Raw genomic sequence first — 14,226 nt, 5'->3', positions numbered from 1 at the left:
GCATCGAGCTTGGTTTAATGTTCTTTCTTTTTTTTTTTTTTTTATTATTTATTCATTCACGACCGCGACCGCTTTTTGGGTGGAAGTTTTGATGGCAACGTGCGATGCCGTCATGACCTCTCCGACCAGATTCTATCAGAGCCCCTCCATTTTTTATCGTGCGAAAATGAAATGTTGTGGAGGAAAAACAGCGGGCCTCGTTCGTCACCCATTTCCTTCGTAATCAAAATGAGAAAGGTTAACATCATCAGAGCGAGAGGAGCCGATAAAACGTGGCAAGAGCCAATCGAAAGAGAAGAAGAAATCAAAAATATAAACAACATATACATTCGAAACCGGAAAAGAAAGAAAACATTATTTTTTTAAAATGAGATATAGTGGGATTCTAACCCACCGGTGCGCCAGGTTCAAGTCAAAAGCCGTGAGACTTGTATTTTTTATTTTGTTTCATTTTATTTATATTTTTCCAGCGCTCGGCTACCTCCAGGGAACGCTTCAATCTTTTGTGATGGGGCCAGGGAGGGTTATACGTCCGTGTTTTATACGTACGTGTATGTATATACAGGGGCCGTAGCTGTTGGTAAAGTTCCGAGTGGTGCGGGCGGGACGCGCAGAGTCTACATGGTTGTTGGTGGTTGGGCCGTGAAAAGAGACAAGAAAAAAAAAAAGAAGGATGGTTAAACACCGACGCATTTTGATTGCTCGGCACAGTCGGCGTGTACATCACCGTGAAACCTGGACAGAATAATAACTATGAAATTTTTCTCTTTTTCTTTGGCGTCTCACTCTCTTGACTTTTGCAGAGTCTCTTTAGCATTTTTTTTTTTCTTTCTCCCAGCTCTGTCCTTTCGTTTCCTCGAGTTAACTCGCAAACGCTCTATTCCTACTGCGTCTTTCAATCTACCCACGAACATTCAATGGGGACGTTGAACCCTCGGCCATAAATCCCAGCTGCCTTTTTCTTTTTCCTCTTCTTCCTTTTTTTTTTATCGTTACGCACACTTCTTCGTGGTTCCACATAGGAAACACAAAATCTAGAAGAATATGATGAAAAAAAAATAAAAATAAAATTTTGTGGGTGTGTATTCTCATAGCCTCTTTGTTTTGTGATATTCCTTCGTGGCGTCTTGCGACTGGATTAAAAATATAAAAAAAAATTAATGGTTTCAAACGCTCAAAGGATCCTCATCCCCAGTTGGTGTTTTTGTGGATTTTATGGGCAGGAACAGAGCAACGAGCGAGAAAAAAAAAAAACGGGGGGGAGGGGAAGAAGATGAAGAACAAGCAGCAGAATAAGAAGAAGTATAGAAATCATTTGTTACCACCATATGGTGCTCGTGGGCAATTGGATTCGACAGAAGAACTAAAAGCCACGACGTTCGTCGTTAACTATTATTATTATCGTGATTTGTTTTGTTTTGTTTTGTTTTTTCCTTTAGTCTATTTTCGCATTTTCACAAAGAAAGAAATAACAAAAGCTTGTGTTTGCTGCTATCTTTGAGGACGCGTGCAGTAGCACCACGGCCAGTTATAGTTCAGCTCTATGGACATTGTTAAATGGATGCTGAGCAGCTTTTAACGCAGACGGCCACCTCCTGTATGACTTGTTTCATCTTCTGCCTATTCTTTTCGTATTCTTGCTCGGATTTTGATTAAGCAGGATAATATCTCGGCGTCCACGACTTGTGTCTTATAGTTCTCGTATATATACGCACCCATTATGATAAATGAAAGCTGAAGCTGCCCTGTTCGCAACTGCACTGGCTCCTCGAGAACCCCAAGACGTACTTTTTTATTATTATTTATTTATTTATTATTATTATTATTATTATTATTATTATTATTTTTTTTTTCGTCCGTCTCTGTTTGTTTATTACTAGCCAGATCATGGCCAAATCATCTCGCGGTGAACTGGCTTTTTCGCTATAAGGTTACCGCTTGAAAGCTTATGAATCGGTAACTTCACTCTTACCGAAAGAAAGAAAAGATGGAATGAATAAAAAAAAAACAGAAAACAGAAAGACATTCTAGACATGTTGTTGTAGTTCCCGTCTTTTCTTCTATCCTTAACATCCATCTCTTCATTCTTTTTTTATTTATTATTTTCATACTTTAGAATGGAGGTTTAGCGTGGAAGAGACATCATTTTTCGCAGGCTATCAAAAAATATAGGCAAACCACCAGTCCAGTAACGAAGCGACTCATAGAGCAATATGTACCAGAAAAGGCCTCTTTTTCTTTCTTTCTCCCCCATCTTTTGAAGTGATCCAGCTCGTCAGCACAGATAACGTTGATGTTTCCAAGCCGTCTCTCTCTCTCTCTCTCCCATCGCCGGTGAAATACTATCATCGCGCGCGCAGCCGCTGTCCTTTCCTATAAACACACATATATTACGTAAGACGTTTCTGTATTGCTATACGCACCATATAGCATGCAGCGACGCCTGGATATAGAGATTGTTGTCAGGCCCGTTGCCAGCTACCACTGCGTCTCGAGGAACAAAGAAGGAGTGGGGGTTAGTCGGAAGAGGAGGCGGATGTAAACAAAAAAGAAAAGAAAATGAGAGAGAACGTTACCAAGATACCAATACAGTCTATGGGCGTCGAAGGCGGTTAAGTTCTTCATTTTTTTTTCTTATTCCTACGCGCTGTGTAGACCGCACCCCATGGAACCCAATCGACAACCAATCCTTTCTATGTGTTTGTGTTGGCTATTTTCCCTTTCACCCCGCAACTGTGGAAAGGTTTTACGAAGCGTCTGTGTAACGATCCCATTTTTTGAAAGGCCTTTTATGTACTCTAATACTGGCCGAATTGATCCCACATCTTCGCTAACGGGGAGGAAAAAAAAGAAAAGGAGAAATGACAACGTAGGAAGAAGGGAGAATGGTATAGGATCCCAACTGGACTGGGTCTACATAGCCGCCAGTCTTAGTGGAAGAAAGAGAAGATGTACGTCATAGCTACAGATGATACTCGAAGCCCCAGGACTAGAGAAAGGTTTTTTCTTTTTCTTCGGAAAGATGGTAAGGATGAGCGATAGGAGAAGCGGGAAATAAATGTATATCATAAAAGTTGTGTTACGTAATAGAAATGATCGATCGAAGTGATGCGCCAATTGGTTCTCTTCTTTTCATTTATTTTCAAGTCGGGGGCTCTCGAACTACAAGAAACGAACCAATACGTTCGCTCACAGTCATCTTCCTCTACAATGACTTTGATTGATTTTATTTGATAAAGAAAAAAAGAACTTGACACAAAAGGAGGAGGAAAAAAACAAAACAAAACACGGTTGTCGTTTCATTTTGCCGCTTTTCGGAGATTTCTATCTCTGCGCTTCTCACTCCCTTCAGTCGCATTCTTGTATAATGAGCAAAAATGGATTGGACGAGGAATGAAAAATATAGCGGCAAACCTAAACTGAATCTTAAAAAATTTAATTGGAACAAAATTAATAAAACAAGAAAGAAATAGTGAAAAAAAAATAGAGGAATAAACGAAATTTTTTGGAGAATGGAATTTTTACCTTACGGTATTTGTCACTGATATGGGCGGAAAACAAAAAAAAAAAAAAAAGAAGAAGAAAGGGAAAAATTGTGCGTGGTGTTACCACGCCCTTTCCTTGATTTCATCAGCTTCTTTTTCATTTTCTTCCGCTTTTTTTGGGTTTTGTTGTGTGTTCTCCTCTCAAAGAAGTGAAACAAGAGGACGCAATGGAACGCACATTTGTTTTTCACATGTGTGAAATTCGACGCCTACTTTCTCTTTCCTCTCAGCTGCGTTGCCAAAACACTATAAAGAAAGAAAAAAGGAGAAAACAATAGGCGATGCCCTAAAACTTCTCTCTTTGTTTTACACGAATAAAATCAAAGTAAAAAAAAACAAAAACAAAAACAAAAACACGACAAAACATTTCGATTTGGATTCGTACAGCAGGAGCCTCTTGCCCATTTTGTGTGTACACGCGCTGCAAATTTCTGTTGACATTTCTTTCGGTCGGACAAGCGTGGCCCTTTCTCGTCATCGTCTTGCACTGTGTGTATATACCCAAGTTTATTTTCCAGAGCGTGTGTATATACCCCACAGATTTAGAGCGGGCCGTCTTGCCCGTCGGTGTATGCAACGGCCCCCCAAATATAGCCTCGCAGTCAGTCTGCGTTGCGGCTAATGCCCGCGTATAGTCTTTTTTTTCCCCTCTCTTTTATACAAATATTTAGAAATCGCCATGCAGCTGATGGGTCTGCTTCGGTGTGTATGTATACAAATGTCGACAAGGGGATTCACGTTACTTTTGTCTGTTCACGGCATTCTTGTCGAAAGAAGAAATACACGTATAGATGTATATTTAAAACAAAAAAATTGACAGCAGGGCTGCTAGATTTGTTATGTAACTGAAAAAGTAAGAAAAAAAGAAGGTCTGCCCGAGGGAAAGCAAAGGTATTTTCGGACGTGCGTTACACTATTTGCTACTGTTGTACTCATTTCCTCGTCATGTTGTCATCGGACGGACGAATGCTCTTGTCCCTTATCGAGCCATCTAATCCGATTGAAGGTGGAATAGGAAAAATAAATGTTGGGCAAGCATCGATCGACGATAAGAGAAACAAATTTTGGCCTCATTTTTCTTCCACCTCAATAACGAAATGTGTCGAAAAGGACAGCCTTTTTTTAAATTATTATTTGGTTTATTGTATTTTTCTTACAAACGAAATGATGGCGGTCACAGCTGGCGGTAGCTCGAATCAACACTCGCAGTTGTTACGCTATTACCGTAATTATTGCGTAACGGAGAAAAGAAAAAAGGTGGCGTTTATAACGCATGCTGGAGGACATTGTTGCCATCTCGTTCATCTTTCATTCTTTGTACTTAATTGCCTCCTGAATAACTGCCGTCGTCGACCAATGCCTTGCTGTTTCTCTCTATTACCAGCTGTCACGAACTTCTCGTTAACGCTCACGTTCATTCGCACTCGTCGGGCTCTTCGCTTCTCTTCTCTGCTTTTCCATCATAAACGTCTATACATAACTTGTATAATATAGCGTCTCCTTTGTGGATGGAGGCAAAAGAAAGGGCATCACTCTACAACTGGAGAAAGCAAAGACGTGGGCACACTTTCGGTTTACCCGACATAATATTTGTTTAAAAACCTTAAAATCTTTCCATCCATCCATCCATCTCCATTTCGAATTTTTCTTGTTTTTGTTTTTATTTCATTCCGGACGTTCTGTTTAGGTACGTGCATTTATGTTTGCTCTGCAATATGTAACAACGAAAACAAAAATAGCTGCTGACGCCCCCCCGTCCTACGCTAACGCAAACGAAAGCGCATCATCTCAAGTTGGAAACAGTTCGTAGACAAAACACACGTCATATGACGTAAAAATGCGAAACAGCTAAATAGATACTTCAAAATAAAACCTAAAAGAAGACTCGCTTTTTAGACTGTTTAAGTAGAAAGGAAAAGAAATAGAGAGAGATCTCTTTCAATCGGCACGTGCTGTACCATTTCCCTTTTTTTTTTCTTTCAAGATACGTATAAATAATTTCTTTCCCTCCCGTTGCGACTGTCCGTGATGATCCCCACCTTTCAGCATCACACATACACACGCAAGCCTAAAGTCGCAAATAAAGAAAGAAAGGAAAAAGATGTGAAAGATAAGCCGGTCTCAAAATTCTGCGAGAAGCGGATAAGAATATGGACGACAGGAAGGAGAAGAACCAAGCAGACGTTTAAAGGGACGAAAATTCCTTATACTAGGTCTCATATAGGAAACTAAAACTTGTGCGTTTTCAACATTCGCCCCCCCAATTTTTTTTTTCTTTCTTCCTGTTGCCGTTCTTTCCGACGTATAAGATCAACGGAGAGGGAAGTCGTACAAGTTGGTTAGTGGGAGAAATAGAGCATCGACACAAAGTCAGCTATAGTTTTTCACTTATTTTCACATCGTTCGGCGAAGTTGGTGGGCATGAACAAAGGTATTAGTAAAAGTTAGAAGGTAAAAGAAAAAAAAATGGGGGTTCGGATACATTACTGACCCTGTGCATGTGGAAAGGCCTAAAAGTGATGGATGCACAACCCCCACTATGAAGACAGCCGTTCGACGTTGTACTGTCAAAGGGTTTCTTATTTCGATTCACGTGTGTGCGCTGTTGCTCGTTATGCGCAGAAGGGGGTAGTTGCAAGTAGTTTGCTATTTCCGGCAAGAGGATGTTGAAACCAGGAAGGGACGCACACTACTTTGACTTTCCTTTTTTTTATTTTTATTTTGTAGAGGGGAGGGGGGGGGGGCTTTCGGGCAAGCGGTCGATATGAACGATACCTCATATGGAAATGGGAGACTGTAAACTCGTCCTTCTTCTTCTCTTTTCTTTTCGTTTTGAAACAGAGGCATGTGCGATGGCTCCCCAACTTGCTGCGTCCTCTGTGAGGCATTTTTTTTTTTATTTTTGCGGACGCAAACAAACAAAAAACTAAGTGGTTTAGGAGTCGGTAGGTGTGTATTATTGGATGTTAGTTGCCGACAATAGTGGCAAGTTTTAGCTGGCTGAGTGCTACTGTTTCTGCAGAAGCTTCTAAACAAATAAAAACCATCAGCACTTCGTTAAGCAAACATTATTATAACGATGTCAAGGATAAAAGATCCGCGCGTCCGTCTCGCACAAATTCAACGTCGCATTTGGCCAGCGAGTTCCAATTAAGCGAGGAAACCCTCGGTCTAATGATGGCACGTACTGTCTGCTGTACTCCTGTTTCCTTCCTCCTTTTCCCACGTGGTTTCCGTTTCACGAAAATCTATCGGCCGGGATTAATTTGAGTTTTCGATAGACGATCCGAGGATTATCCTCTTACGTTTATTTTGATTTCCCTCTCTTTTCGCATTTGTTATTAAAATTCTCTCTCGTTCTTTTTTTAAACTCCTCCATTTGATCGATCGCATGTCTCTACGACGACGTATTTGTATGATGTTATGGATACATCCGGCGCTGATGGCACGCCGCGGCCAATAGAGAGGACATACATACATTGACGTAGTCCAACCTTATCGATTGATCAATCCGGCTCGGAAGGGATAGCGGCCACAAAAATAAGGAGGAGCCGACGAGCTTTTTATTTTTATTTTTTCTTTCCACCACAGTGCCAGCAATTTTCTTGTAAGATGTAGCACGACTACTGCTAGTAAATAAACAGCAAGCACTGGCATACACGCTGCACGTTAGGGCATAAATGTGAACTGTACGGCGCGGCTTTTGCGGTGCGTAGTGACTGATGACCAACAGAACTCGACCGGAATACGTGAAATTGATTATAGTAGTTTGTTTTCTTCCTTACTTTTTTGCTTCAGTTTCTCGTGGTGGCCATTATTACGCCTTTTTGGCGGGGATAACCTATACGACCAACCGACAACAATCAGCAGGCTGCATAGAATAGCGTGTGCAAGTCATTCATTTTCGAAAAAAGAAAGAAAGAAAGAAAGAAAGAGGAGCAACATTGTTTAACTCAGCCGAAACAAAATTGGCTTCAGTTCAAGCCGGGGTTGGTCCGGAGTCTATCGTCAATTGCGCCGTTGGCCGCGGTAGAACTCGCTAAGAAAATAGAAACGCAGCGAAAAAAAAACTAAACAAAACGAATAAAAACACCACACGTTTGTTGTTTTTATGATTCGCATTCGTTTGCGCTTTGGCTTTCTTCTACTTTTGCCCGCGATGGTGGCCATGTTGATGTTAGGGCGAGCAAATTGTGAGAGAATGAAAGCCAGGGGCTTTTCAGCGTATGGCCAGCAGGCGATGATGAATTGCTTTTCGCTTTTCATACAATCGCCAACGCCTTCCAATCACGTCTTCTTCCAAAAGTCCACAATTATTCTTTATTGGCTTGTTTTTTTTTTTTTCACTGTTGGCTACACGCGCGAAGTAAGGGCGAAATACATTACGGACATACTTGCGTCAACATTATCCGTTGTTTGATCGCAAACTGGTTTGCCCCTTTTTTATTTCTAGTTCGACTTTGACCGCCGAAGCCGAAACTATTGCCAACATTCTGGAAAGGAAGGCGATAGAGCCAACACTAGAACATCAATAGAAGCGAGAAAAGATTGTTGTTGATTTGACTTTTCCATTTGCCTGCAAGGGCGGCAAGTTCAAAAAACAAGTTTTGTTTTGCTTTTCGACTTGGGAATGTTGGGAAACGTCTATGAATCGTGAGCGACAGAATTAGTGCGGTAATGCCACTGCTGACATTTCGGCTGGCAATCACGCAATGCCTTTCAGCCGTGAGCCATCGATCAAATACAGTCCAATGATGGTACCGAGTCTTGGGCTTTGTCTCTTCACCGAACTTTTACATCACAATGGGATACGTGTAAGAAAGCAACATCAATAACGAGAAATAAGTGAATTGAGTGATATAATATTGGTTGATGGAAGTAGAGTGCTGTCAACGTACGAGAGGGGGGGGGGGCATAATCGACACCGGATTGAAATAAACAGAATTCAAAAGAAAGCACCCAAGTCTAACAGGCTATTTCACTTTTCATTTGTCAACAGATTTATCAACTTTATCATCAGTTTTTCCATTTCCGCCATTAGCGAGTAAACTTACCCACTGATATGTTGCTTAAATCAGTGGGGATTGTACATCGTATACCTTTTGGCTTCTGCTTCGAACGTATGATAAATCTCCTTTCCTGGAATCACACATTTTTCTTTTTCATAAAACAATTGAATGGTTTCATGGTTTTCAATTGAAATGGGATTGACGAAACAGCGCAAATAACATAGGTTCATTTCTCGTTACTGGCCAAAGATGGAACATATCTCTTTAGTAGCTAAAGGATGACGGATGGATACTATATTATGAAAGCAGTCTTAAGAAGTTTGCTGTGAAACCCCTCTGCATGTGATGATGATTGTCCTGTACTTTATCAATAAAGACGAGCTCTTAATTAGTTGTGCCATGACGAGAGGATTTCAAGTTTCACTAAAGTTTTCCACAATGATTTCGTCTCCGATGTTTGCCTCCCTAATAACGACAAACGATAAAGGAAATAGTTCCATCTGTTGTTTCATTAAAAGCGTTCCATGTGTATATTCCAAACCTGAATCTTCTTATTTCGTATCCGGATGTCACTGTTTTTAGACGTAGATTGATAAATTAGTCAATTGTCGATGGAGTAGCATATATAGAAAAGGCTCTTTTGTTTCATGTTCGATGACATTTGAACAACGAAGCGACTCGCAATTTTGATCTTGTCTTTTGATTTCTCATTTGAGCATCTGGCCTCCGAAACCGTGTGCGTTTGATTGGAACGTTGAACACGTCGAAGATACCTCGTGTTTTCCCCACAGCGACGAACGTCGACAGCCGCCCTGATTTTCGGGTCTACCGCACGCCGTGAAAACTATCTCGTTCGGTCGACGCTCTCCCTTTTCTTTCCCAATCTTCGTCTTCATTTCCATACAGCCGAAATAGGGTGTGCACACTGCCTGCTGCTGTACGCGTGCATTCGTATGTAGTTTTTGCGCCAGATGCAACATCGGCTCTTTCGCAGCGAGATAACTCAAAATCTTCGTCTTCTTTTGATGTTATACACGGCAAGGGCCTGCTTTCCTCTGGCAATGCTGTCTACATTCAGACACACATATCTTTGCTACATCCTGTCTGTATGCGTCCACATTGATAACTGCTAGTTGTGAACGACAAAAAAAGAAAAAGAAACGAGACCATCGCAAAGAAAGTGAGCCGGAAAAGCAAGGAAGAGTGAGGGACATATCACGTGATGCCACCTTTATTCAGCCCCGTCTTCTTTATTCACCACGGGGGGGAAGGAAAACTTTCGTCCGCTGAATTTTCTATCTTGGGTTTCTGGTTTCATCTAGCGGATTTTCACCACCTACGCTAACACGACAGTCGACGTTTCTCCTTTATCTTGCCTGTCTCCTTTTTCTGCGTGTTATTTCCAGCGAGAAATGTGGCTGGAAGAAAAGACGCCATTCGATTGGCACGTCTCCCCCCACGTATTTCAAAAGGACCTACCTAATGCAGTTCCATTGACAGCGCGGCATTAACTATATAGCACCCAACGTTATATACTGATTCATTATTTTATTTTTTGGAGGGAAATATGAATGTGGCCTATCCTCCGTGTTGGAGCAACTCGTTTATAATAGACGAGCAAGTTTCGACACCTGGAAGCGGAAATCGATGGAAGATTGCTGGGAACTTTAAGGCCATGCAATGTACGTCTTTCTGCGTATACCACTTTTAGCAACAAAATTTACAGCTTGGAAAGGAATTTAACACACACAAAAAATGCGTTTATGGATGAAAAAACTGTAGGAATAATGCCCAACTTGATTCCATAATTTGGGGGCTGGGGGGGGTTTCGTCTTTTGGTGCCTACTATATATACCACCAGTGCGTGAATAATGATGCAGTCAATGCTTTATCGCTCGTGTTTCTTTTCAATGGACTGCGAGATTTGGTTGGTCCTCGGTGTCAGTTTTTCTCCACGGCCCATAGAAATGAAACACGAGTATTTATTATGTCTTTGATTATGTCCCTTAATGTCTCGATTCGATCCACCGTACCGTTGCAAATGGCTATTTATGGAGACACTGTTTTCTGCTCTCTCTCGCCGTGCCAAATGCCGTGATCTCTGACCTTTCGTTGCTTGCGACGTCGAGGAGAAATAGGGCAACGTGAAAGAGATAAAAGGCTTCTATTACATTCCACTCTGTATCGATTTCTGGCCTTTAATACAACATCCTTGTCATTTCTTGTTCACTCTACAAAATAGTAATATATCGATATGCGTCCCATCAACAGCCTATTGATGTTGCCTGCCGCTCATTAAATGACTCGAGCTTTTTCCTCCTTTTCCACTTCTTAGGGCTTCTCGTTTTCTCGTTCATTTATTTATTTTTTTTTTCTATTTTTTTTTTTTTGGAGGAGGGGGGGAGGAACGATGATGTCCTTCATTTCTCTCTTGGCTTCTCCTATTCCGGTAGCTCGTTCGATGGACGGACAGAATCTCGTGTCGTTCCGTTGAGCTCTCACTTGCTCGCGACCGATGCCAACGACGTTGGTTATGGCCCACGTTCCAGTCATGTCGGCAGGGGCAGTATCATTATCATTAGTTGCCTGTCGCGACGCTTGTTGTTTGTTTTCTTTGTGTTGATGGCTTGGGTCGTTCTCTCCTACACTAACCACCCGCACACGCGGCCAGCTCTTCATTTCGTGCGTCGTTTACAAAACTACGTGACACGGCTGGGATCTGCTCAAGTGCCCACGCAAAAAGCTGAGCTCTCCGACAGAAAGGTGCGCGTACGACTATTAAATGTGTGCGTGTTTGTTGTGTCGACGAGGCTGTGAATCTCACGATCCGATTTCCGCAAATGCACGTCACCTACAGCCTCTCAAATCCTTGCACCCCTTTAACACCTCAAGGGGTTTAACACACAACATATCTCCCATGACTCTTTTGTGCATTTTTGTTTGCTCTCTATTTCGGCTTCCATTGTTATTCGTCTGTTAGGATTTGGGAGAATTTCCGATGTTGAAAAGCTCAATGTCGTCTCACCGTCTCGTCTTTATCCTTGCCATTATTTGCCATCACGAATCTATCACGACCTATAACGTCGTAAAGCCATCGTGAAATGCCTCACAATTTTTCTTGTTTAGTCAATATATTTGATTCCGTCTTCAATCTCATTCAGCGCTCCAACCGTCGTGCAACTCCCGTGGCATTCAGCGCGCACTTTCTTTTATCGACGGTTCGATCCGTCGAGTGGCGTACGAATTTTTTTTTTTTTCCCAAAGAATTTCTGTTCCATCTCAGCTTTGATTCGACTCGAGATTTTTATCTACGACAGGCCAGCTCTCTTCTTGGTCGGTCGCGTTTACAAGATGTCATTCGCACCTTTGATCATTCCTTGACAACTGTGATGGTATACTGTATACACTTAGTCACGATGATGACATTTCCGAATTGCATTTTCTTTCCTTCTTTTCTGTCTTGATAATAACAAGGAATTTAATCTAGCAAATGTCCTCTTTTGGGGGTTCCGTTTCCTTTTCCTTTCCCCCTCCCCCCTTTTTTTTTTATATATATATTTCCCTCTTGTCTTTTCTTTACTTCCTTTCGTTGGCCCTTTCATCTTCCTTTTGCTTCTACGCATCTTTTTCTTTTTTTTCTAGTTTCATTTCAGTTGGCTTTTTTTTTTTTTTGCTCTTGTTGTTGTTGTTGTTGCCATTTCTTTACGTACTTTGTCGGTTGCGTGTTGGCCAAGAGAGAGCTTTTAGGAGCGAAAAAGAAAAGTCTTAAATAAGAAAAATACTTCACAGTTACGACTGTTTTATTTCGCTGATTTCCTATTTTTCTAGTTGTTCCCTTCGTTGCGTTTGATGGATAGAAAGGGAGGGGGGGGGGAATGAGATTTTAGCTTCGGTATATAGGCCGTCTATGGAGTGTACATTGCAGATTTTATGACGGTATACACCGGTACCGGTATATTCCCGTGACAAGTCCATTTCATGCTGATCTATGAAATAGGTTTCGTGTGTGTTGGTGTGTGTCTGTATTTGGTGCATACAGTTACGTTCCAGCCCGTAGCCGTGAGCTGAAAAATGAATGCCAAAGTGGGGATTATCTTGTCACTCTCTTTTACGTACATACTTCGCAGTTGGAATGCATCTCTGTCTAACAGTATGTTGGGAAACAAAACAGTTGGTTGTAAAACTCGGAATTTTAAATAAAAACAGCCCGCGCAGAAAATGCATATGAAATGTCCGACGAGCCTCATTTCCGCTCCTACTGCCAGCTGATGAAATGAGTTCTAGAGTGAGTATTTACGTCGAGCAATGTAGACAGGCAAATGCGTGTTTTATAGTCCCCTAATTGAAAAGGCCTTTGCGTCAGGCATGTGCTACACAAGTTTTAAAAAATATGTTTAATTTACTGAAATGCTCGAGAAATGAGTTAACCCTGGGACCGCTAAGCCTTTTGTCGAGATCGTCATCAAAGATGATGCTGTGGGCCAATGGGGTCAACAGGGGATCTCTCACCCCACCCAAATATGAAGGATATTTCCTTTTTATTCTCCAACTTTTCTTACGGGTTGTTATAAATAACAAAGACGAACTATTGTCTGCGAATTTGGTTTTCTACACCTCACTTTCGAAACTTCGGCGTTATTTAGCGGAGAGAATGTGTTATCGCGGTAAAAGACGATGTTGCTTTGTGTCCCTGTTCCGTGACTTAATGCAATTGATGCGTGATGTGGCGTACTGAGTGACACGTCGAAGTTCATCGAACGGCGGGTGCATTTTCGTTGTGTCTGCGAACGGACGTTCAGACGTTCGCAGAACCAACACACACACACACACAAAAGCAACAGCGTGAACTTTCATACACGTTACTCATTTAGAAAAACAAAACAAAAAAAACTTTTACAGGAAATGTCTTGGAGGCAAAGTCCTAGAGTCACGATCGTGTGAAGTAGCACTCTTGTGACTTCCCCATATCGGTACCTAGCATTCTTTTTGAATCAACTTGATCGAGAAAACGTACCCGCAAATGTTACCCGTCACGTTCCAGTTTTTTTGGTTTTTTAAAGATTGTCTTTCCGAGTACAGCGCGGAGATGATTGGCAATGTTTTTTTTTACATTGTAAGAAAGAGAGGGAAATTGGAAGAAACAGACAAAAATATAAGTCGATCATGTAGCGATGACAAGATGTATAAACCTTTCTAGATAAGCGGAGAAAGAAGAAACTCAACCGACCGTTTCTGCCATCACACGCAGACTCACACACAAGTTCCGATTTCCACCGTTACGCAGTACACCGTGCCCTTCCGGACGACCCGTTTTTTTGCCTTCTCCTTGTCCACGCTTCTCCTCTAGCACTTTTCTTCTTCTATTTTCTTGTGTCTCCGTGTTCCGTCTGTTGTTTTTTTTTTCGGGTCCCCCATTTTCTTAGTTCTAACGAACTCAAGAGTCGAACGAACGCCTCAAATGGCTTGTCGGCCCCAGTTAACGCGCTCAATTACCTGTCGTTAAATACCAACGTTGGCTGCTCCCGCGGTTTCTGAACGTCCCCCCCGTCCGCAGAGAACTACAGTCGTTAGTATCCGCTTCGGCGGAGCTTTGGCACACACACAGTTCACACACACAAAACGGCCCGATGCCCTAACACAGATGCAAGTCCAATATTGTGTGTCTGTGTGTG

General features: G+C 41.8%; 1 protein-coding gene across 5 annotated transcripts in view; it reads left to right on the top strand.

Moving 5' to 3' along the window:
* LOC116918932 (amphoterin-induced protein 3) overlaps window positions 1-14,226 on the top strand; it is a 115,694-nt gene that overhangs the window by 87,491 nt on the left and 13,977 nt on the right. The window contains exon 1 of one of the 5 annotated variants that reach the window (XM_032924728.2): window positions 11,192-11,317. The exons of the other annotated variants lie outside the window; for them this stretch is intronic. The gene's annotated coding sequence lies outside the window, so the exon portion shown is untranslated. Of the gene's footprint in view, window positions 1-11,191; window positions 11,318-14,226 lie in introns of those variants that run through there. 5 annotated transcript variants of the gene reach the window in all.

This window comes from Daphnia magna, linkage group LG3 (assembly GCF_020631705.1).
Source record: "Daphnia magna isolate NIES linkage group LG3, ASM2063170v1.1, whole genome shotgun sequence".
NCBI lineage: Eukaryota > Metazoa > Arthropoda > Branchiopoda > Diplostraca > Daphniidae > Daphnia > Daphnia magna.
Note: the sequence above shows the minus strand (reverse complement) of the source record. Positions and strands in the feature narration are given on the sequence as shown.